Below are 24,593 nucleotides of genomic sequence, written 5' to 3'. Positions count from 1 at the left end.
ATTAATTAAGTAGACATCTCTGGTACTGTCGGACAGTCCGGACCCCTTGCCCGGACGATCCGAACCTACAGTGGACGGTCCGGCTATATAGCCCGGACGGTCCACATCCTGGGAACTTGGCGCAACACCGGTTATCGAACTTTTAGAGTTGTGGATTTTCCCTAGCTTTATCCGATAACCTGATGCATCTTGTGCTAAGCTATTAGCTCTGCAGTTCTTAGCTCTCAATATATGCCGAATATAGAATTTGTCAAAAGAATGGATTATGTCCCAACAATTTTCAAGGTAACTATTTAAAGTGTAATCTAAACATTGATATTCCTCTAAAATCTGCTGGACAAATAGCTGAAAATCACCAAATACCTTCACATGTTTCATTCCAATATAATCTAGAAGTTCTAAACCGAACAAGAGGACTTCATATTCGGCTTGATTGTTAGTGCAATAAGTTTTCAATCGACTAGAAAAGTCAAAAGAGGCATTCCTTGGTGAAACAAGCACGATGCCAATCACTTGTCCCTCATTACAAACCGATCTATCAAAATACAGAATCCAGGAAGTAATAATGAGATATGATATGTCTAGTTCATGAGTACCACCAATCCGATATTTTACAATAAAATCAGCTACAACCTGACCTTTCATATATTTTAATTATTCATAAGCCAAATCATATTCTATAAGTGCATTAGCCCATTTACCAATTCTACCACTCATGATTGGGTTTTGTAACATGTATTTAATCACATCAGTTTGACTAGAAACAGGGCAAGTAGTAGACAATAGATAACACATAAGCTTGTTGCATGCATAAAAAAAGCATAAGCATAATTTCTCAACAAAGGTGTGCCTTATTTCAGCATCCACCTGCCTCTGGATTAAGTAGGTCACAACATGTTCCTTTCCTTCGGTCTCCTGTGTCAGAACAGCTGTTGGGGGCCTGCTTCATCGCCGAAGGTCCTCTAAGCAAAAACACCTTCGAAAGATCGGCATATAAGTGAACACAACGCGAAGGTACACGCCGAAGCTACGATCCAGGGAGCTTCGGCATAGCGACATGCCTTGAGACGAAGGGCTGCACCGACTTAAAGAAAAAAAGACTGATTAGTCCATGATAGTTTGTATCATGATTGTAACTAGTCATCAAGGACATAAATGTAATTTTGACCGGGTTGCGTCCCGTTCCTATAAATAGGTGAACAGTACCCTCGTACTGTTCACGCTGACTTGTATTCACTCGTGCGTCACACTTGGACTTTTGCCTTCTGTCAAGCCGAAGGTATAAATGTAATTCAATATTGTTCATGTTCATTGGTGATGATATAATAAAGATATATTAATGATGTCATATGATTATTCATGTCATTTCTCATGTTTCATATGCTTCTTCTTTTAAATATATACTGCGATGATGAAGGTACGTCCTTCATAACCTTCGTCTGAAGATCATTATATCCTAAGGGAAATAATGCTTCGAAGGACGAAGGAATTTAACCATTAACATTTTGTGTTGCCTTGTTCTTAACTCATAGCATTTGAGAACAAGTCGCCAACATTGGCGCCCACCTCCGGTGAACTCACTTCCACTGTTGAGACGATGGATTCGTTCAACAACCAAGTTGTGGCACTGTAACACCCCGGGATCCACAAACACCCCAGAATGCTACTAAACTACACATCTAACATTTGTATATAAAATTTCGACAGCATCTCCTTTGAAAATTGCATAAACGGGGAAGCAACAAAGTATAAATAGATATCATGATAAGAAAACATAATAGACATTAATAGTCTGCTAGCAATGGGAAGACAACCATAACGGCATGAGCTAAATTAACCAGTGCGCACAACTAGTTAGAAACAAACATCCTTTGACAAGAAGCTTCTAATTAAATCATGACTGCGCCTAAGCAGCGTTATTATAAGAGTGAAGGTGGATGTGCTACTACTTCCCACTTTCCTTGATAAGCAACAAGCACCTGCATTGAGTAATGCAAGAGTGAGATGAAACATCTCAGCAAGCGAATTATTTTGACGAGATATTTAAACCACAAATTGAATTCATCAACATTTTAAAGGAGTCACAATTAAAATCAGAAATACTTGTAGATATAGAACTCAGTAGTCTCACTATAACCAATACCATCTCATTACCTCGAACAACCACAATAGGTTCTATAACACTTCCCTGCGTCAACAATACCTGCAAATATCACTTCAATGTATGCATAGGAATGCAATGTGTAGGTACTCTATCTTCATACCTCTGAGGGTATAAAACCACATCATCTGCAAATATCACTTCAATGAATTTATATGAATGCAATGCATATGTCCTCTGCCTTCATACCTCTAAGGGTATGAAGCCGCATCGTACCCCTCCTCGGGCAACGTACGATGCTAAATTGTACCGGTACGGTCGGACCATAGGTCACGACAAAACTTCAGATGCAAATGAGTCATGCAATGTATATGGAATGTTGCATTATCAATAAACTTCACTTCCTTCAGATACAATACAAACCTCAAATAATACTTTATTTACCTTCAGATATAATACCAATCTCAAATAATACTTCATTTACCTTCAGGGGTGTGAATTAATCTCATAAATCATACTCGAATCATAATCATCATCAATATATGATTGAGCATCAGTATAATGCAAGCAGGTAAAGCATCACCATAGAGTCCAATTATGAAAGAATCCAATACTTCTGAATATTAGAGTGTAGGCAATAGAAATAATAGGTCAGAACGGAAGCAACCACCGCTACATTCACTTGCCTTCATCGAAGAAGAAGAAATGTACTAGGCATGATCTGGAGTGTAGCCACCTGCTAGCGGGCATAAAACTTAGTACAAATATTTCACAAACATTTTCCATCAATCAACAAAACACTCCTACACTTGAAACCAAGACCCAGTGGAAAGACTCCCACCCTGAACCACATGCCAAACAGCAGCAGCGCTGTTTGTTAATTTTGTATCTTTAAAATTAAAACAGCGGTGATATCAAACAAATACTCTAGGAGTATCTACACAAAATACTCTACAACTTCAGTATTCAATGGATAATTAAATTCTGCCATCTACAAGTTCTAAAACATCTGACAAGATAAATGACTGAATCTGTTTTGGACAGCAGTATGGTTAACTTTAAAATTCGATATCTCCCAAACTACTGAACCAAAAATTATGAAATTCTGCTGGAAGTAAGAACTTTTATCCCTATACAGAAGTCTCCATAGTTGGAAGAGACAATTCGGCCATTTACTAGATGAAACCCACCAGTGAACAGACCCACTCATTTTTGTCAGGCAAACAGGAACAGCCACAGTAAAACAAACATAACTGGAGTTTCACAAATCATATGAATGCACTCTTTAACAATCTGGAAAGCTTATGAAATTATCTACAACTTCTTTTACCAACCCACAGTTTAATTCTATTGATAAAATTGCCTAACTATTAAGAGAACAGATTCTGCACAGAATTATGAGACTGAAAAACTGCTATAATCAAACTGCCATAACTTTCTGTTCTGATGTCCGATTGAGGTGTTCTTCGCGGCCACGGAAAGATCTACAAATTATCTACGACTCATATATAGACTTTTTATTTTTTTGAGGCCATTAAGAGCACGGAAAACTGGTAGGAACAGAAACAGTTGAATCTGCCATTCTGCAGAAACTAATTTCGAGATCAAAAACTAACCCCCCATCTAATCCAACCTCTAATCCTTCAATCCCCATGATTCACAACCTCCAAAAACACATAATTACAGGGAGGAACATGGATCTTATCCTTACCTAGGGATTCCCCAAGAAAAACTGCAAGAAGAGATGGGGTAGAACATCTCCTTGATCCTCTCTTCCTCTTCAATTCAACGTGCTCCTCCTCTTCTCAATCCTTGCAGCGTGGGGGAGATCTAGAGGGGGGGAGGAAGTGGCGGAGAGGGTAGAGGGTGGCTGCAAATGGGGAGGAGAGAAAGAGGGAGGGGGCGGCTGCAACAATTGGGGAGAGGGAGAGGGGGTCGGCTAGGGTTGGGGAGGAGAGGGGGGGCTCTCATCCATCGGATCGAGATCAATGGCCCGAACTCGCTCTCCCATTTGAGCTCCCGACCACAGCGGAAAAAAATGCCAAAATATCTACTGTTTCCCTGAGGAATGCCTCCTGAAACTCCAAACCCCAATGCCACAGAACATGAAAGAAAAGAGAAATGGAAATTTAACTTCTTTTCCGAAAATTGGGGTATCACACTCTACCCCCCTTAAAAAGAATTCGTCCTCGAATTCGACCACTTCCAAGCAAAGCATCCAAGGTACCTCATATAGCACCACCATTCAAAACATGGGTCCATTATTGGTCTTAATTAACACAAGAACCTCTACCTCGGACTAATTGTCTAAGGAAACTACACAACCTGATATCAAGCATGAAACAACATGCAATGAAGCTCAAAGCAAGTCATAGATGCAATCAACACTACGATTTCACACCATCGAATTTGGATGCAGCTATACATCAACATCAATGTCTTAAAACAACACTCTTTTATGAAGGGGTAATATGCACTAAGCACAACCCTTACCAGCTTCAACAATTCATTTTAACTCAATAGTGCAACATCCACACCAGATGAATGTATAAGAAGATCAAACACCTCACCTCAAAGCACCACCAAAACAAGTAGTTCTATTAAAACAAAACTCCTAATCTTCCTAAACCTTGTTCTTGCCATCATGAAAAGATAATAATGTAATCTCACATTCTTTGCACCCCACAAAAGGGAGAAAGTCTACAGAACTAATGGAGCAATAAAGCCGACAAGAAGCCAATAACATTCTGCGCAGCATAGTTCATCGAAGAAATGCCAAAAACTACACAAAGAGCACTGACAGCACAACAACAACACAATACTTGCTTAACCAATGTCACTATACTTCATCCAACAACTCAACTAAGAAAAATATCCAAACTAGTAAGGTTAACCTACACATAATATAAGTCTTCATCTACTGTAGTTCAGAAACTTACATTTCATTCTATCATACGATGCACTCAAAGTACAAGACATACAGGGTCAATAATAACCCGTAATCCTTCACAAATTTGACAAACATCTCAAGCTGATGTAAAAACCACATCATTTAGGAATAGGTGACTAACCACACACAACCAACTCTAGGCTAGGCAATGACTTCATTCAAACCAATAGATAAGTGGTCCAACAATGGCACCACAAACATGCATCGGGAAGAGAACCATCAAATCCTCAACGTATTAATACATAATCAATGGATCAAGAAAAATCAAAGATTTGTTCTACAATTAGCATGACTAACATGCAACCACTTTAAACCACATCTAGGCTTTGTGGCTACTAAAACACACGATAGAAGAGAGACATGTAAGCCATTCTGGCTATGTAAAGACTTCCCCCAAAAGTCCATATAAAAGTACCAATATTCATTTCTTTCAGAACTGGTTTCTCAACATAAACAATCATTCTTTGCAAAGATAGTTGGAGCTATCCACCAACCGCTCAACAACTTAAATTCAAATTGATGATCACCTTGTACCCCAAAACATGTAATTCACACTCCTCTTTGAAACGCCCTCAATCAAGCATATATATCAATATTATTGTAATAAAACTCAACCATGAAAACCATGGTGAAAACAACATAGGCATACTTGTATATCACAAGCATAACAACAACTTCATTCTCACAAATGACCAGCGATATATACTGCATTAATAAAACAATATCAAAATTTCAGAAATAAATTATATCAAGTATTAAGCCATAAACAACTTACCACATCACCGTAAAGGAATTGGGAGGGGTGAGGTTATTGTCATCTGCACTTCAAAGACACTAATATATATCAAAGATACTTGAACCCATACCCTTCCTATATGTGCAAGTGTATCAAATTTATCTTCAAATTGCCAAGAATCTAAAGCCTAAGCTTTGATACCAACTGTAACACCCCGGGATCCACAAACACCCCAGAATGCTACTAAACTACACATCTAACATTTGTAAATAAAATTTCGACAGCATCTTCTTTGAAAATTGCATAAACGGGGAAGCAACAAAGTATAAATAGATATCATGATAAGAAAACATAATAGACATTAATAGTCTGCTAGCAATGGGAAGACAACCATAACGGCATGAGCTAAATTAACCAGTGCGCACAACTAGTTAGAAACAAACATCCTTTGACAAGAAGCTTCTAATTAAATCATGACTGCGCCTAAGCAGCGTTATTATAAGAGTGAAGGTGGATGTGCTACTACTTCCCACTTTCCTTGATAAGCAACAAGCACCTGCATTGAGTAATGCAAGAGTGAGATGAAACATCTCAGCAAGCGAATTATTTTGACGAGATATTTAAACCACAAATTGAATTCATCAACATTTTAAAGGAGTCACAATTAAAATCAGAAATACTTGTAGATATAGAACTCAGTAGTCTCACTATAACCAATACCATCTCATTACCTCGAACAACCACAATAGGTTCTATAACACTTCCCTGCGTCAACAATACCTGCAAATATCACTTCAATGTATGCATAGGAATGCAATGTGTAGGTACTCTATCTTCATACCTCTGAGGGTATAAAACCACATCATCTGCAAATATCACTTCAATGAATTTATATGAATGCAATGCATATGTCCTCTGCCTTCATACCTCTAAGGGTATGAAGCCGCATCGTACCCCTCCTCGGGCAACGTACGATGCTAAATTGTACCGGTACGGTCGGACCATAGGTCACGATAAAACTTCAGATGCAAATGAGTCATGCAATGTATATGGAATGTTGCATTATCAATAAACTTCACTTCCTTCAGATACAATACAAACCTCAAATAATACTTTATTTACCTTCAGATATAATACCAACCTCAAATAATACTTCATTTACCTTCAGGGGTGTGAATTAATCTCATAAATCATACTCGAATCATAATCATCATCAATATATGATTGAGCATCAGTATAATGCAAGCAGGTAAAGCATCACCATAGAGTCCAATTATGAAAGAATCCAATACTTTTGAATATTAGAGTGTAGGCAATAGAAATAATAGGTCAGAACGGAAGCAACCACCGCTACATTCACTTGCCTTCATCGAAGAAGAAGAAATGTACTAGGCATGATCTGGAGTGTAGCCACCTGCTAGCGGGCATAAAACTTAGTACAAATATTTCACAAACATTTTCCATCAATCAACAAAACACTCCTACACTTGAAACCAAGACCCAGTGGAAAGACTCCCACCCTGAACCACATGCCAAACAGCAGCAGCGCTGTTTGTTAATTTTGTATCTTTAAAATTAAAACAGCGGTGATATCAAACAAATACTCTAGGAGTATCTACACAAAATACTCTACAACTTCAGAATTCAATGGATAATTAAATTCTGCCATCTACAAGTTCTAAAACATCTGACAAGATAAATGACTGAATCTGTTTTGGACAGCAGTATGGTTAACTTTAAAATTCGATATCTCCCAAACTACTGAACCAAAAATTATGAAATTCTGCTGGAAGTAAGAACTTTTATCCCTATACAGAAGTCTCCATAGTTGGAAGAGACAATTCGGCCATTTACTAGATGAAACCCACCAGTGAACAGACCCACTCATTTTTGTCAGGCAAACAGGAACAACCACAGTAAAACAAACATAACTGGAGTTTCACAAATCATATGAATGCACTCTTTAACAATCTGGAAAGCTTATGAAATTATCTACAACTTCTTTTACCAACCCACAGTTTAATTCTATTGATAAAATTGCCTAACTATTAAGAGAACAGATTCTGCACAGAATTATGAGACTGAAAAACTGCTATAATCAAACTGCCATAACTTTCTGTTCTGATGTCCGATTGAGGTGTTCTTCGCGGCCATGGAAAGATCTACAAATTATCTACGACTCATATATAGACTTTTTATTTTTTTGAGGCCATTAAGAGCACGGAAAACTGGTAGGAACAGAAACAGTTGAATCTGCCATTCTGCAGAAACTAATTTCGAGATCAAAAACTAACCCCCCATCTAATCCAACCTCTAATCCTTCAATCCCCATGATTCACAACCTCCAAAAACACATAATTACAGGGAGGAACATGGATCTTATCCTTACCTAGGGATTCCCCAAGAAAAACTGCAAGAAGAGATGGGGTAGAACATCTCCTTGATCCTCTCTTCCTCTTCAATTCAACGTGCTCCTCCTCTTCTCAATCCTTGCAGCGTGGGGGAGATCTAGAGGGGGGGAGGAAGTGGCGGAGAGGGTAGAGGGTGGCTGCAAATGGGGAGGAGAGAAAGAGGGAGGGGGCGGCTGCAACAATTGGGGAGAGGGAGAGGGGGTCGGCTAGGGTTGGGGAGGAGAGGGGGGGCTCTCATCCATCGGATCGAGATCAATGGCCCGAACTCGCTCTCCCATTTGAGCTCCCGACCCCAGCGGAAAAAAATGCCAAAAGATCTACTGTTTCCCTGAGGAATGCCTCCTGAAACTCCAAACCCCAATGCCACAGAACATGAAAGAAAAGAGAAATGGAAATTTAACTTCTTTTCCGAAAATTGGGGTATCACAGACACCTTCGGTTACGAAGTTGGTGCTCCCGATAACAGGTGGTTCAAGTTCAGAGCCGGCTAACAAGAAGCAGAAGAAGGAAGCACAGAGAAGGGTGCAGCATGTTGGGGTGCAGGGACCCTTCATCAAGTCCAAGTGGTCCCACATTCCAATCACCTTCTCCCAGGAGGACCTTCAGCTCAAATATTACCCTCACAATGATGCTATGGTCATATCTTGTGGCATCAAGGGTTTTCTGGTCCACAATGTTCTGGTTGACACAGGCAGTGCAACGGACATTATATTTGCAAAGGCCTTCAAGCAGATGCAAGAACCAGAGGATAAGATCCATGATTCTACACACCCTCTTTGTGGCTTCGGAGGACGGCAGATTGTGGCACTTGGAAAAATCACAATGCCAGTTACCTTCGGCTATGTCCACAACACAAGAACTGAGCAAGTCGTTTTTGACATTGTTGACATGGAATACCCATATAATGCAATCATTGGTCGAGGGACACTTAATGCCTTCAAAGCAATACTTCATCCAGCATACTTATGCATGAAGATACCTTCGGAACAAGGGCCCATTGCTGTTCACAGAAGTCAAGAAGCTGCTAGAAGGGCTGAAGGAAGTTGGACAGATTCAAAGGAAATACATAACATAGATGGAGCTGAAGCTTGTCAACAATACAAACACAAAAGAGGGAAGGCTGCTTCGGCAGACCAGCCGAAGCCTATGCTTTTATGTGAAGATATAGCAGATCAAAGGGTACTGCTGGGATCTCAGTTATCTGATGAGCAGGAAAAAACCTTGATAAGATTTTTGTTCAACAACAAAGATGTCTTCGCTTGGACAGCTAATGATCTCTATGGTGTCAACAGAGATGTCATCGAGCATTCACTTAATGTGGACCCATCTTTTAGGCCAAGAAAGCAAAGACTTCGGAAGATGTCTGACGATAAAGCCGAAGGTGCTCGGAATGAAGTAAAGAGACTTCTCAGTGCTGGTGTTATCAGAGAAGTAACATATCCAGAATGGCTATCTAACACTGTTATGGTGAAGAAGGCTAATGGCAAGTGGAGAATGTGTATTGACTTCACAGATCTCAACAAAGCATGTCCAAAGGACGAATTTCCTACCAAGAATAGAATCCCTTGTAGATGCAACAACTTCTTCAGAGCTCATGAGTCTATTGGATTGTTACTCAGGCTATCATCAAATTTGGATGAAGAAGGAAGACGAGCCGAAGACTAGCTTCATAACTCCTAGTGGCACCTATTGCTATCTTTGGATGCCTGAGGGGCTCAAGAATGCTGGAGGAAGCTTCAGCAGAATGACATCCAAGGTCCTTCATTCTCAAATAGGCAGGAATGTACTGACCTATGTTGATGATATCATAGTGAAAAGCATGAAGCAAGAAAATCACATTGCTGATTTGCAAGAGACATTTGCCAATTTCAGGCAAGCTGGCCTGAAATTAAATCCAAAAAAGTGTGTTTTTGGAGTGAAGAAGGGCAAGTTCCTTGGCTTCCTAGTATCAACGAAGGGAATCGAAGCCAATCCAAATAAGATCAAAGATATCCTTCGGATGGAGCCGCCAAATACAAAGAAGGGGGCCCAACGGTTGGTAGGAAGATTGGCATCATTAAACATATTCATATCCAGATCAGCAGAAAGAAATCTGCCATTCTTTGAAATATTGAAGTCAGTTGAAGTTTTTCAATGGGGTCCGGCTCAGCAGAAAGCTTTCGAAGAGTTAAAGCGATACTTGATCGAATTGACAACATTAACTCCACCTTCACCAGGGGCTCCATTGCTCTTATATGTAGCAGCTTCCCACTCTGCAGTCAGTGCAGCGCTTGTACAGGAGAAGCTAGATGGCCAAATCAAAAAGCAGGCTCCATTATACTTCATCTCCAAAGTTCTAAGTTTATCAAAGAAAAACTATATAGAATTGGAGAAGGTGTTGTATGCTGTGTTAATGGCCTCCAGGAAGCTTCGACATTATTTTCAAGCATATCACATAACTGTTCCTTCATCACAGCCTCTGAAGAACATAATGAGGAACAAAGAAGCTACTAGAAGGATTGGAAAATGGGCTGTGGAGCTTAACGAGTTCAGTATTGACTATGTACATAGATCCTCAATTCAGTCCCAGGCGTTAGCAGACTTCATTGCTGATTGGACGCCAGGGGCTCAGGAAGAAGAAACAAATAAAGACGCCGAAGCTTGGACAGTGTTCTGTGATGGTTCCTGGGGAACCTTCGGCGCAGGAGCGGCTGCTGTCCTAGTTGCGCCTTCTAAAGTCAGAACATGTTATGCAGCAAGGCTTGACTTCAGTTGTACAAATAATATTTCTAAATACAAAGCACTTCTGTTGGGGCTTCGGAAGTTAAGGGCAATGGGAATAAGAAGGGCCATCCTTAAAACTGACTCTCAAGTCATTTCCGGTCATGTAGACAAAAGTAGTAAGGCAAGAGATCCGAAGCTTGAAAAATATTTGGATACAGTTCGAAGGCTGGAAGCTTCTTTCGAAGGTTTTTCCGTCAAGAATATTCCAAGAGGAGAAAATGAGCATGCAGATCTGTTAGCCAAATCAGTGGCACAGGGGCTCCCTCTACCTCCGGAAGTATTTTTTGAGACAATAAAAGCACCTTCGGTTGAACTTATGGAGAGAGCAGTGCTTGAAATTTCCCCTGTACATAGTGAAGATTGGAGGACTGAAATCATATCTTTCCTCCAAGGTAATTGTATTTTGGATGACGAAGCTTATAATAAGATAATGGAAGCAAGGACAAGACCGTATGTGATAATAGAAGGGGAATTATATAAACATGGAGTCTGTTCTCCACTCCTCAAGTGTCTATCTAGAACCGAAGGTATGGAATTAATGAAGGAGATACATGCAGGTCTGTGTGGATCTCATATTGGGTTTAGGCCCTTGTTGGGAAAAGTGTTTAGACAAGGATTTTATTGGCCGAAGGCAGCTTCGGATGCAGCAGAGCTAGTTCAAAAGTGCGAGAATTGTCAAAAATGTGCAAGAGATTAGAAGCAACCTTCATCTCCCACGCAGTTGATACAACCTACTTGGCCATTACAAAGATGGGGCTTGGATTTGTTAGGACCACTTCCACCGGCACAAGGTAATTTGAAGTATGTTGTGGTTGCCGTAGAATATTTTTCTAAGTGGATTGAAGCAAAGCCTTTGGCTACAATAACTTCGGCCACAATCCAAAAATTCTTCTGGCAGAATATTGTTTGTCGCTTCGGCGTGCCGAAGGCCATAACTGTGGATAATGGAACACAGTTTGATGCCAAAACGTTTAAAGATTTCTGTGACCAAATTGGCATGAAGATTCATTTTGCATCAGTAAGGCACCCAGAATCAAACGGACTGGTAGAAAGAGCAAATGGCATTATAATGACAGGAATAATGAAGCTAATCTTCAATCAACCTAGAGGAAAATGGCTAGATGAGTTGATCAAAGTTGTATGGAGTCATAACACAACTATGTCAAGATCAACAGGATTTACACCCTTCAAACTCTTATTTGGTGATGAAGCAATAACTCCAGAAGAAGCGAAGGCAGGGTCAATAAGAACAATAGCTTCGACAGAAGACGAAGCTGATTGTCAAGTAACAAAAGATACTACAGAAGGGATCAGACTTCAGGCTATAGAGCACATCAATAAATATCAGGCCGAAACAATAAAATGGTGTGACAGAAAAGTTCAATTGAAAAATATCAAGCTAGGACATCTGGTGCTTCGGAGAGTGCCCAATCCAGACACAGTGGGAAAATTACAGCTGAAGTGGGAAGGTCCTTTTCTGGTTGTATCTTCGTCAAGACCCGGTTCTTACAGGTTGAAGGATATGGATGGCAACGACATACCTAGATCTTGGAATGCGGATGAGCTTCGGCGATATTATGTGTAATTTGATGTAATCTTTTTTCATTTTTTCTATGGCACCCTTTTTCTTTCAAAAGGGGGAGAAAGGTTTTTAATGGGGCCATAGCTTGTAATTTTTCATTCTTATTTAGCCCCATGAGGGCCAAATCCCCCAAAAATGTAAAATGTAAAATATAAGCATGCACCATCGAGTGCAGAGAGAGAGAAAAAACAAGGAGAAGCTCAAAAGACGTCCCCAAGGGGATGCAGAGCATGACGAAGCTACAAAAAAGTCATTCCTAAGGGAGCACAGTGTAAGTTTTCTGCTCAAAAATCGTTACTAAGGGAATGCAGAGCCAAATACCGCCGAAATACAAGGCGAAGAAGTTCAAAAGACGTTCCTAAGGGGATGCAGAACTTATACCGCCGAAATATAAGGCGAAGAAGTTCAAAAGTCGTTCCTAAGGGGATGCAGAACTTATACCACGGAAATAGAAGGTGAAGAAGCTCAAAAGACGTTCCTAAGAGGATGCAGATCTTAAGACTCAAAAGACGTTCCTAAGGGGATGCAGAGTCTGGGTGTGGCTTCGTATGTGTGTTTGGACATTCATTTGCACATTACATTACATCATTCATTGCATTCATACACATTCATGTAGACATTCGTAGGATCATCATCATCATAACATAAAGCACAAACAGATACTTCGGCTTTGATATCAATGCTTCGATGAGCATAAAGAAGCAAGATATGCTTCGTTGTGTACGAAAAGAAGGGAAGGTGTTTTTCGCCTTCGGCTCAAAAGGTAGAAGTTTCGTCCACAACAAAGCAACTTATACATGAATGGAAAGGTAAAAATATATTACAAGGTATGGACAAATTTACAGAGTAATGTTTGATTCCTAAATTACAATATCTTTTACAAAGATACTTCGAATGTTCTAAGCCTTGTTCAGCAGCTTCGGTAATCTTCGAGAAGAGCTTTGGACTATTGACCTTTGGCATCATCATCCTGTACACAGCAACACAGTATAAGGTAAAAAGTAATTACAAGAGAGCAAGCAACAGGTATAAAGTATCATACCGGCTTAACATGACTTCGTGCCTCGTCACCAGCTAAGTTCCGCCCAGCCTTCGTCCAAATTTGTGTTACAAATCTATTCCCAATACTTCGGGCTAGGCTGGGGATATCAACTAGATCCGTTGGAGATAGACTAAAGTTCGGTCTGTTTACTATCTTTCCGTGTGTGCAACTAGCCTTCATAAAAGCTACAGCTGTGCCGCAAGAAGCCAACAGGGCACAGAAGTCGCCATGCCCAGCTATTACTTCGTTAAGCGCCTCAACTTCGCTTTCAATATACTCGAAGGTGCTTGGCAAGTCTTCAACCGAAGGTTCAAATTTTTCAGAGCTAGCTCCAACTGAGTTGAAGACCTGTCTTAGCCGTTGCACGCAGCGGTTGCCGAAGTTCAAGCAAATATTCTGAAGTTCTTTTAAGGATTTTTGTAGATTTGAGCTTTTCTTGACTTCAGCTTCAAGCCTCGCATCAAAATTCTTCCTTTCTTGTTCGAAGCTTTCTGATTTACGAAGGAGTTCATCATGTAATCTAGCAACTTTGGTTTGGATTTCTACCAATGAACCCTCCATTGTCTGAAGAAGGAAGTCCTTCTTCTCCAGAGAAGCTTCATGGTCTTTGATTTTCTTTTCTAGGCCCTCGATTATAATCTCATTCTTTTTATCCTCAAGATCTTGTTGCATCCTCAGTGCTTTACTTAGTAGCATACTCTGTACAAAAATAGCCTTCATCAGAATTTTTTGCTTCATCACAAAAATTAAAAAGATGAGGAAAAAAGCTTTACCTTAAAGTTGGAAAAGAATAAGTTGCCGACGATATGTTGTCGCCGGTAACTGCTAATGTCAGCTTCAAGCTTCGAAAAACCAACGCTCTTCGACAGAGTGCTGATAATCTTCGCCCCAGTGCGGTCTCGAATACATCCTAAGGCTTCTTCATTAATTCCACCAAAGAGCGCGGTTCCTAGCTGGTAGCCACAGGATGCAGCATACTCCTGCAGCTCTTCCTTCTCGGCCTTGGATAATTCTTGACCAACTAGATTCTGAAAGATGAAGCCTTTTTCTTCCAAACTGTCTTCGACAATTTCTTTCCCTTTCTCAGGCACTGCGGCCATGACTTCTTCTGTAGCCGCAGCAGTCTCCTCTGCGGTCATATCCAAGAGCACTTTATCAATAGCAAATAACGTACTCTCCAGATTGGTAGCTTCGGCGGCTGCAGCTTCGGCAGAAGTATCTTCTTCGGCAACTGGTGTCATCTTTGATGCTGAGGCCGGCGGTAGTGTTTCCTCAATAGCTTGCATAACAGTAATAATTCTTTGCTTCTTAGGCCCAACCGCCTTTTTCATTGCTAAAGGCTCGTCCTTTTTCTGTAAAAGCTTCGTCAGTTGCGACCCCAGAGGACTTAGCAGCCTGATAGGTAAGGATTCGGTCATTACCTTTAAAATTTCTTCTACTTCGGCAGCAGAAGGCGTTGAAGGAGTTTCTCCTTCCATCTCAGCCACCTTCGGCTCTGGAGTTGCAGCTTTTTTTCTTCTTCAAAGTCGCCGCTTTCGGCTCGGGACTGGATTTTCTCTTTTTCAGAGCTTTTTCGTCCTCTTTCACCATTCTAGCAGCCTGCCTGCTCAGAACACTAACAACTCTCTTCCTTTTTCCCCTTGAGCACCTTTGTTGAGACGCTCTTAATCAGGGTATTCAAAATTCAGAGCATCCATTACTCGGTTCAACCTTCGTTTCGGTCGGGTACCGAAGCCTGCAGTCATTAATTGATCTTCTTTTTTAGTGTAGTTTCCCAAAAATTCATTGCACATTGTCTCAATCATCTCTAGCCACTCTTGGCAAGGCTCTTTGAACTATTTCTCAAACTTAAAGCGATAAGGCAATCACACAAGCTCAACTGTTTTCTTCGTTCCCTTTAGCTTCGGCATGCTAAATTCACTTAACGTCGGAGACGTCCTGTTAGCCAAGTATTCTTGAACTAGATCTCTAGTGCTGATCTGTTCGGCCACCACCCTGAATTCTGCTACAGACAGTTGGCATAAGACCCTGCCGTCATGTTGCACAAGGGTCTGTCATCCCGAAGCTTAAAACCAGCGGGCTCATCACCATCGTCATCAGTTTCCCTCTTTTCTTCTCATCGGCCTTAATGTAAAACCACTCACTCTTCCAGCCAGTTGGCCACTTGGTGCCATAGCTGAGGACCGGAGCCTTCATATCTTTGCGATACGCAAAGTTATAGCAACCAAAATTTTCATGCATCCCATCTGCTCTGGCCTTCGTTTGATAGTGCAACTCATGCACTCGGCATAAAAGCTTCAGCATTTGGGTCCATTCCTTGGCTTCGAAGGGCCTAGATGAAGATGCTGAGCCTAACGATAGCATTTGGGGTCAGCTGATGTAGATAAATTTCATAATTATCCAAAACTTCTCCAATCATCTCGTTCAGGGGAAACCGTAATCCTGCTCTGAAAAAGCTTTTGAAAACCACTACTTCATCATCCTTCGATGTTGGGGTGGTTTCTTCTCCGGCAAAACGAATAAGCTTCTTTTCAGCTTCTCTGAAGTAGACTAGTTTCATCATCATGGGCACGTCGGCTTCAGACATAATAGACTTCTCAAAATCCAGGTGGCTGGGTTTTGATGGGATCAAGATGCTATAATCTTCTTCTTCTTCATCAGCATTTTCTTCTTCTTCAATATCAGCCTGCTCAGCTTCGGCACCAGAAGTACCTTCATCAATGGCTCCCTCCGTTACAACTAAGCCCGATTGTCTCATGACTTCGGAAATCGGAGCTGTCTCAGTGGTTTCAGTCTCCTCTCCTTCACGAGTCACCCTCGCAGTCGAGCGTACTCTGGCCATCTGATGAATCCTTTGCGGTCTTTACGAATCTGATGTTTTTTACAGTTTTGACGAAGCTCTTTCTTTTGACGAAGCTAATTCAAAATGTTTATTCGCTCGAGAATGCAGTGAAAAAGCTTCGGCTATGGTTAAATTTTTCAACAGCACAACAGTGCAATGGCAATGAATGCTGTGATAACTACACACCTACCCGTCTATTTATATAGTGCTGCAGGTGGGAAGGTGAATCACCTTGTCGCTCGCACCCGCTGAACAGTCGCACGCACCCGCTGAACAGTCGCCCGCACCCGCTGAGTGGTGGACCACTTGGCACCTAGGAAGTAAATCGCCGGATCGTTCGTACCCGCTGCGTGGTGGGCTACCTCGCGCTCGAAATATTTTAATCGTTTCTCGGCAACGAGCTCAGGGAAGGTGTTTTTCGGACCTTCGGCATTCCGAAGCCTTGGAGATTTTTCATAGATCAAGCTCGTTACGAAAAATGATCTAGCACCATGAAGGGGCTACTGTTGGGGTCTGCTTCGTCACCGAAGGTCCTCTAAGCATAAACACCTTCGAAAGATTGGCATATAAGTGAACACAACGCGAAGGTACACGCCGAAGCTACGATCCAGGAAGCTTCGGCAGAGCGACATGCCTTGAGACGAAGGGCTACACCGACTTAAAGAGAAAAAGACCGATCAATCCATGATAGTTTGTATCATGATTGTAACTAGTCATCAAGGACATAAATGAACTGATAAGATGCAGTTATCATATTTGTCCTTTCGCATTCCTCTTCACATGTTAAATGATGAAGGTATGTACTTCTTGACCCTCGTCTGATGAAGCATTATGCCCATGAGGAGATAATACTTCGGAAGACGAAGGTCCATAATAACTAACAATTGTGTTGCCTTATTCTTGATATTCAACATTTGAGAACAAGTGGCCAACATTACTCCAATTTTTGGTGCTTTCAATAATAGAGCCGAAGACAAATAGTTTTTAATAAGATCAAAAGCTTCCTACTGTTCTACACCCATGTAAAATAAGCATTATTTTTAAGCCAAATAATATGAGTGAAAGCATCAACCTTCCCGACTAACTTAGAAATAAACCTTCGCAAATAATTTAGCTTGTCGAGAAACATCTACAATTCAAGCTTACAAGTTCGAGCCCCCACATTCCAAATGGACTTAATTCGGTTGGAATCTATCTCTATGCCATGCTCATGAATAATGAATCCTAAGAGCTTGACAGCCGAAACCTAAAAGCACATTTACGTGGGTTCATTTTTAAACCATACCAACGCATCTTATCGGAGGATATGCACAAATCAACTATATGAGAATCAAATTCAGCCGATTTGACTACTATATCATCAATGTAAACCTCCACAATGTTTCCTAGCAACTAATGAAAGATCAAATTCATATCCCTTTGATAAGTTAACTCTATTTCCTGATACATGACTAATTAATATGTCGGCTACATACATAGGATATTTATCTTTACGAGTCGCTCTATTTAAATCGTGGAAATGCTCGGTTGGTGCACTGGCATGGTCTCGTCCATGACTAATTGCTCGTCGGCATTTGGAGACTACCTCAGAGCCACAGAGCATCGAGGGTCGGGCCCTACATTGTATCACTGTTGGTAAGTCATCACCTAACCTAATCGCAATGTTTCCAGCTTACTTTTTCACCTTACGCGTCTGGTCCATGCTCCATTCATCCTTGTGTAAAGATCAATACATATAGGTCCCACATTTTTGGATTTTGAACCTAAGCTTCTGCAAAATGGAAGCCGTCATCCATCACTCCCTGTTATTATGAATTAATTTTGGAAATTGCTTTTTAATATAGAAATTAATCCCTAAAACTTATATAATTTATATCTCTTACATTTTAACTCCATTTTTAGTGGTTCTAGAACCTATGGATTCGTATCAACGCATAGAATATTCCTATGCAACTTGTTTACATGTTTGGTGTAATGTTATCTTTAATTATTATTTTCTTGTATGTTTGTGCTACTGTGTTTAGACGGATGAGTGTACGTGGATCTGCAGGTCAAGACTTTTGAAAACTCTAATCAGCAGGATATCGTAAGTAAAAGGCAAGTTGTATCCTTGATCACATTGTTTGACCTAATAATGTTCATAATTATGTTAATCACCATGGCACAATTAGGTTAACTTGATGGGACCTAATAGGTTGTCTAGTTTTGTTCACCCTACACCTTGCATACAAATGAATTTATTGGGTAGTCTTGCTATTGCTCAACCAAGTTTTGGGATTTATATTATATATGAATCAAGATCATGCCTTATTACTACTTGTTGGGGGTCTTCTTCTCCGCCAAAGGTCCTCAAGACAAAAATATCGTTCGTAAAGTGATGTTGAGGATCTTCTTCCCTACCGAAGGTCCTTGAGACGAAGACATTGTCTGAAAGCGATAATGACGAATGTCGAAGCCATAGCCGAAGGACGACAGCTTCGGCTTCAGGTGGCGACGAAGATCAAGCATGATGCCAAACCGAATAGGAAAAGACTAGTTAATCCCTGATGATTTATGTTATAATTACAAGTACATGTTAAGGTCATAAATGTATTTTTACTCGGGCTACGTCTCATTCCTATAAATATGTGAACAGTATCCCATACTATTCACGCTGGATGGTAATCGCTCTCGTGTCAACACCTTCAATCAAGCCGTAGGTATAAATGTAATATAAATTCTGTTAATGTTCATCTGTATATCATGAAATAATATATGGATGAATGAATGAATAACATATATTGTCTTTATGAACTTTCATCCTCATGGATGATGAAGGTGTGTCTTTTATGACCTTCGTCTAAAGATCGTCATATTCGAAAGGAGATGATGCTTTGAAGAACGAAAGTCCTTAATCTTTAACAATTGCGTTGCCTTGTTCTTGATTCACATCATTTAAGAACATGTGACCAACATTGGCGCCCAACTCCACTGAACTCACTTCCATGACCACGACAATGGCTTCACAAGGTGATCAAATTGTGACACCTTCGGCTACGAAGCTGGTGCTCCCAATCACAGGCGGTTCAACTTCCGAACCAGCCAACAAGAAGCAGAAGAAGAATGCATAGAGAAGGGTACAACATGTTGGAGTGCAAGGACCCTTCATCAAATCCAAATGGTGTCATGTACCAATCACATTTTCTCAGGAAGACCTTTAGCTCAAAGATTACCCCCATAATGACGCTATGGTCATATCATGTGTTATCAAAGGGTTCCTGGTTCATAATGTCCTCGTAGACACGGGAAGTGAACCAGACATTATCTTCGCAAAAGCCTTTAGGCAAATGCAAGAACAGGATGACAAAATACATGATGCAACACACCCCTTGTGTGGCTTCGGAGGAAGGCAGATAGTGGCACTTGGGAAAATAACAATGCCAATCATTTTCGGTTATGTTCACAACACAAGAATAGAACAAGTTGTATTTGACATTATAGACATGGACTATCCTTACAATGAAATCATTAGACATGAGACATTGAATGCCTTCGAAGCAATACTCCATCCAACATATCTGTGCATGAAGATACCATCTGACCAAGGTCTTATTGCTGTGCATGGAAGTCAAGAGGCTGCTAGAACGGCCGAAGGGAATTGGACAGATTCAAGGGCCATCCACAACATAGATGAAGCCGAAGCTCATCAGGAGCATAAGCATATAAGAGACAAAGTTGCTTCAGGGGATCAACCAAAGTCTATGCTTCTGTGCGAAGACAACACTGAGTAGAAGGTGTTGTTTGGGTCTCAATTGTCTGATGTACAAGCGAAAGCTCTATTAAATTTTTAGTTCAATAACAAGGATGTTTTTGCTTGGTTAGCCAATGATTTTTGTGGTGGCAACAGAGATGTCATTGAACACTCACTCAATGTAGATCTAGCTGTCAGACCGAGGAAGCAGAAGCTTCGAAAGATGTCCGTTGATAAAGTCGAAGCGGCAAGAAATGAAGTTAAAAGGCTAGCCAACATTGTTATGGTAAAGAATGCCTATGGAAAATGGAGAATGTGTATTGATTTTACAGATCTCAACAAGGTGTGCCCAAAGGATGAATTCCCCTTACCAAGAATAGACTCCCTCGTAGAAGCGGCAGCCACTTTGGAGCTCATGAAATTGTTGGACTGCTATTCAGGTTATCATTAAATTGGATGAAGAAGGAGGATGAGCCCAAAACAAGCTTCATAAATCCTAGTGGAACTTACTGCTACCTACGGATGCCCGAGGGGCTCAAGAATGCTGGAGGAAGCTTTAGCAGGATGACTTTCAAAGTTCTCAGCACTCAGATCGGCAAGAATGTTCTAACATATGTTGATGATATCATAGCCAAAAGGACGAAGCAAGAAAAACACATCACGGATTTGCAAGAAACATTTGCCAACTTTAGGAAGGCTAGCCTCAAGCTAAATCCAGAGAAATGTGTCTTCGATGTGAAGAAGGGAAAATTTCTTGGGTTCCTAGTATCAACAAAAGGGATTGAAGCAAACCAAGCAAAATAGAAGTTATACTTCGGATGGAGCCACTAAGGACAAGAAAAGATGCTTAGAGACTAACAAGAAGGCTGGCATCTTTGAATAGATTGATCTCAAGATTAGCTGAAAGGAATTTACCATTCTTCGAAGTGCTAAAGTCAGTCGAAGTCTTCCAATGGAGACTAGTTCAACAAAAGGCCTTCAAAGATCTGAAACAATATCTGATATAGCTAACAACATTGACTCCACCTTCGTCAGGAGCTCTGTTGCTACTTTATGCTGCTGCTTCCCACGTTGCAGTCAGTGCGGCGCTGGTGAAGGAGAAACAAGTTATTCAAGAAAAGAAGCAAGTCCCAGTATACTTCGTCTCTGAAGTACTAAGTCCATCGAAAAGAAATTACATGGAACTGGGGAAGGTACTATATACTGCATTGACAGCCTCCAGAAAGCTTCGACATTATTTCCAATCATATCACATTATAGTACCTTCGTCCCAACCTCTCAAGAACATCATAAGAAACAGAGAAGCTATAGGAAGCGTTGGAAAATGGGTTGCAGAATTGAATGAATTCACTATTGATTTTATCCATAGATCCTTGATCCAATCCCAAGCATTAGCACACTTCATTGCTGATTGGACGGCAGGGGCTCATGAAGAAGGATGCATAACAGACACCGAAGCTTGGACAGTGTTCTGTGATGGATCTTGTTGAACCTTCGGTGCAGGTGCAGCTGCTATTCTAATCTCACCATCCAAAATCAAAACCTGTTATGCGGCCAGATTAGAGTTCAACTGCACAAATAACATTGCAGAGTACGAAGTCCTTCTTTTGGGGCTTCAGAAGCTTAGGGCAATGGAGATAAGAAGGGTTGTTCTCAAATCTGACTCATAAGTCATCACAGGGCATGTTGATAAAAGCAGCAAAGAAAGAGACCCGAAGCTTGAAAAGTATCTTGACACAGTCCGAAGGATGGAAGCCTCCTTCGAAGGTTTTTCAGTGAAAAACATCCCAAGAGGAGAAAACGAGCAGGCAGCTTTACTAGCTAAATCAGAGGCACATGGGCTCCCACTCCCCTCGAAAGTGTTCTTCGAAACTCTCAAAGCACCTTCAGTCAAACTCATGGAGCGAGCGGTGCTTACAATTTCACCTGTGCACAACGAGGATTGGAGAACTGAAATTGTATCTTTCCTTCAAGGCAATTATCCTTCGGATGACGAAGCTTACATAAAAAGGATGCAAGCCAGGATAAGACCATACAAGATCATAGAAGGGGAGTTGTTCAAACAAGGAGTTTGTTCTCCACTGTTGAAATGTTTGTCTAGAGCCAAAGATCAAGAGCTAATGAAAGAGATACACACAGGGATATGTGGAGCTCATATCAAATCTAGGCCTCTCCTTGTAAAGGTTTTCAGGCAAGGATTTTATTGGCCGAAGGTAGCTTCGGACGTAGCAGATCTAGTTCAAAAATGTGAAAACTGTCAGAAGTGCACTAGAGATAAAAAGCAACATTAATCTCTAACTCAGCTGATTCAACCCACTGCAAAGGTGGGGCTTAGACTTACTAGGCCCACTTAAACCAGCACAAGGGAACTTGAGATATGTTGTGGTAGCAGTGGAGTACTTTTCAAAGTGGATCGAAGCTAAACCCCTAGCTACGATCACTTCGGCCACAGTTCAAAAGTTCTTCTGGCAGAGCATCGTTTGCCGGTTCGGTGTGCCGAAGGCTATCACGGTTGATAATGGAACCCAATTTTATGCCATAACATTTAGAACTTTTTGTGATCAAATTGGCACAAAGATACACTTTGCATCTGTGAGACATCCAGAATCCAATGGATTGGTAGAGAGTGTGACAGAACCGCCTGAATTATTCTAGCTTAAGTGCCCTAGTCACGCCTTGGAGGCAGCAACACACTTAAATCGGAATAACCCATTAGTCCCTCGGATCTAGTCCGATAAAACCACTTACCAAGGATCGGATACCACTAGCTCACTCGAAGGTGAGGCACAGAGAAAATACAATAATCATGAAACCACAAATTAAAGTACTTGAGTTATTAAATAGATCGGAGTTTTAACAAAAGATAACAAGTTCATAATTAAGATGCAGCGGATAATCGATAACGTCGAATACTGAGGAATAGGGCAAGGCCTAGCCCACTACTCCTCCTGGTCCTCGCCTGTTGAGGCAGCATCCCACTCGACCGTCCAACCCGGTGGCACGGTGGAAGGCCAAGTCACACCATCAACCATATCCTGTAGCGTACTTGAAAAAAAATATGCCACAAGCAAGGCTGAGTATACTAATACTAAGCTAGACTTACCCGGTGTGAGGAGTCTAGTCTACCTCTAGACCATGCAATTGTTTGGTTGAGGGGTTTGGTTTGCCAAAAGCACTAGCTGGGTCTAAAAACAGTTTTAGCTTTTCCAGTTCTAGCATATTCAATTAAGCTAAGTTTGTTCCTTTCTAAGCATACATGGTAACAATCATTTAGTACATTCAACATGTTATCTCAAGTAAAACCTCATTTCACTTTTTACTCAATGCAGACAAGGGGTCAAGCAATCTCGTTAGTTGCGAGAAGCGGACGATTCGAATCGAATTTTTAACCATGCAAGGTAAACCTAAACACATGACATGTAGGGGCACTCCGTCCCCACACATATCAATCGTCCCCATCGATTCCCTGGCAACAGAACAGGGCTCACGGCCTTGGCGTACAATGCTCCAATTGTCCCCGGCTGCCGCCGTGCAACGGCCGCACTTGTACCCACCATAGCTAGCATGGGAGAACCCGTCTCAGGTCTAGTGAGGAGTAAAGTATGCGGGCAAGTTCACTCAGGTACTAGGCTTATCGGTTACCATATTTTCCGACATGTGTCTAGTACGTTCAAACGCTTGACTCAGGTATCCACACATTAATCCTTAATTCAATTTTCCGTCTCATAGACAAGGCATCCACCCTGGATCCAAGTCCATAGACCATCATAGATCCCGTTATCAAGATGAATACAATCAATGCCTGACCTCGCATGAGTGCTAGAAAAATCACTCGACTTCTACCGAGATCCCTAATTAACAAAGCAGCTACTCGACCTAGCATACTAGTATCCATCACAAAAAGGAATCCCGAGTTCATGCAACTAAGGGTTTCAAGCAACTCCTACACTTAAGTGCACATTACAAACCTACAATCATTAAGTGTACTAATGTAGCATATATAAACGGTTATGTATAAAACCTGGGCTTGCCTTCAAAAGCTGGGGCTGCCGGGAGATGCTCAGTGGCAGGCTCTGGAGCTTGCTCCTGGACTTCCTCTTGGGCAACTCCTTGCTCGGGGATGAGCACGTACTCTCCGTCAGCGAGGTTGCAATCTAAATGAATGGAATGAATAAGAGATATGTATGATATGGTATGTAATTTAGTAACGATAATGCAAGGTAATGATTTAAGTTAGTGATATAAAGTCAAACTCTTCTATTGGAGGTTTTAGTGGCATACTTGGTCATTTTAGAATCAGGTATGGTCAAGTTTAAGTGGTCAGATGATTTTGGTATTCCACTGACTTTTAGTGTCTTAGTGAAAAGTTTTTCAAGATCCTTGCTGAATCATTATGGGTAAGATTTATCACTTTTACTACTTCTCTCTTTTTCCAT

General features: G+C 41.0%; 1 long non-coding RNA gene across 1 annotated transcript; it reads right to left on the bottom strand.

Moving 5' to 3' along the window:
* Positions 1-2,154: 2,154 nt before the first annotated feature.
* LOC118476361 (uncharacterized) lies at positions 2,155-8,446 on the bottom strand. Its single transcript, XR_004856330.1, has 3 exons — positions 8,177-8,446; positions 3,813-7,201; positions 2,155-2,837 (listed from the first exon to the last, which is right to left on the bottom strand). It is a non-coding gene; the product is annotated as an uncharacterized lncRNA (long non-coding RNA).
* Between the last annotated feature and the right edge of the window lie 16,147 nt (positions 8,447-24,593).

This window comes from Zea mays, chromosome 2 (assembly GCF_902167145.1).
Source record: "Zea mays cultivar B73 chromosome 2, Zm-B73-REFERENCE-NAM-5.0, whole genome shotgun sequence".
In the NCBI taxonomy this organism is placed as follows: Eukaryota; Viridiplantae; Streptophyta; class Magnoliopsida; order Poales; family Poaceae; genus Zea; species Zea mays.
The sequence above is the reverse complement of the archived record's forward strand: the minus strand, read 5'-3'. Positions and strand labels throughout refer to the sequence as shown.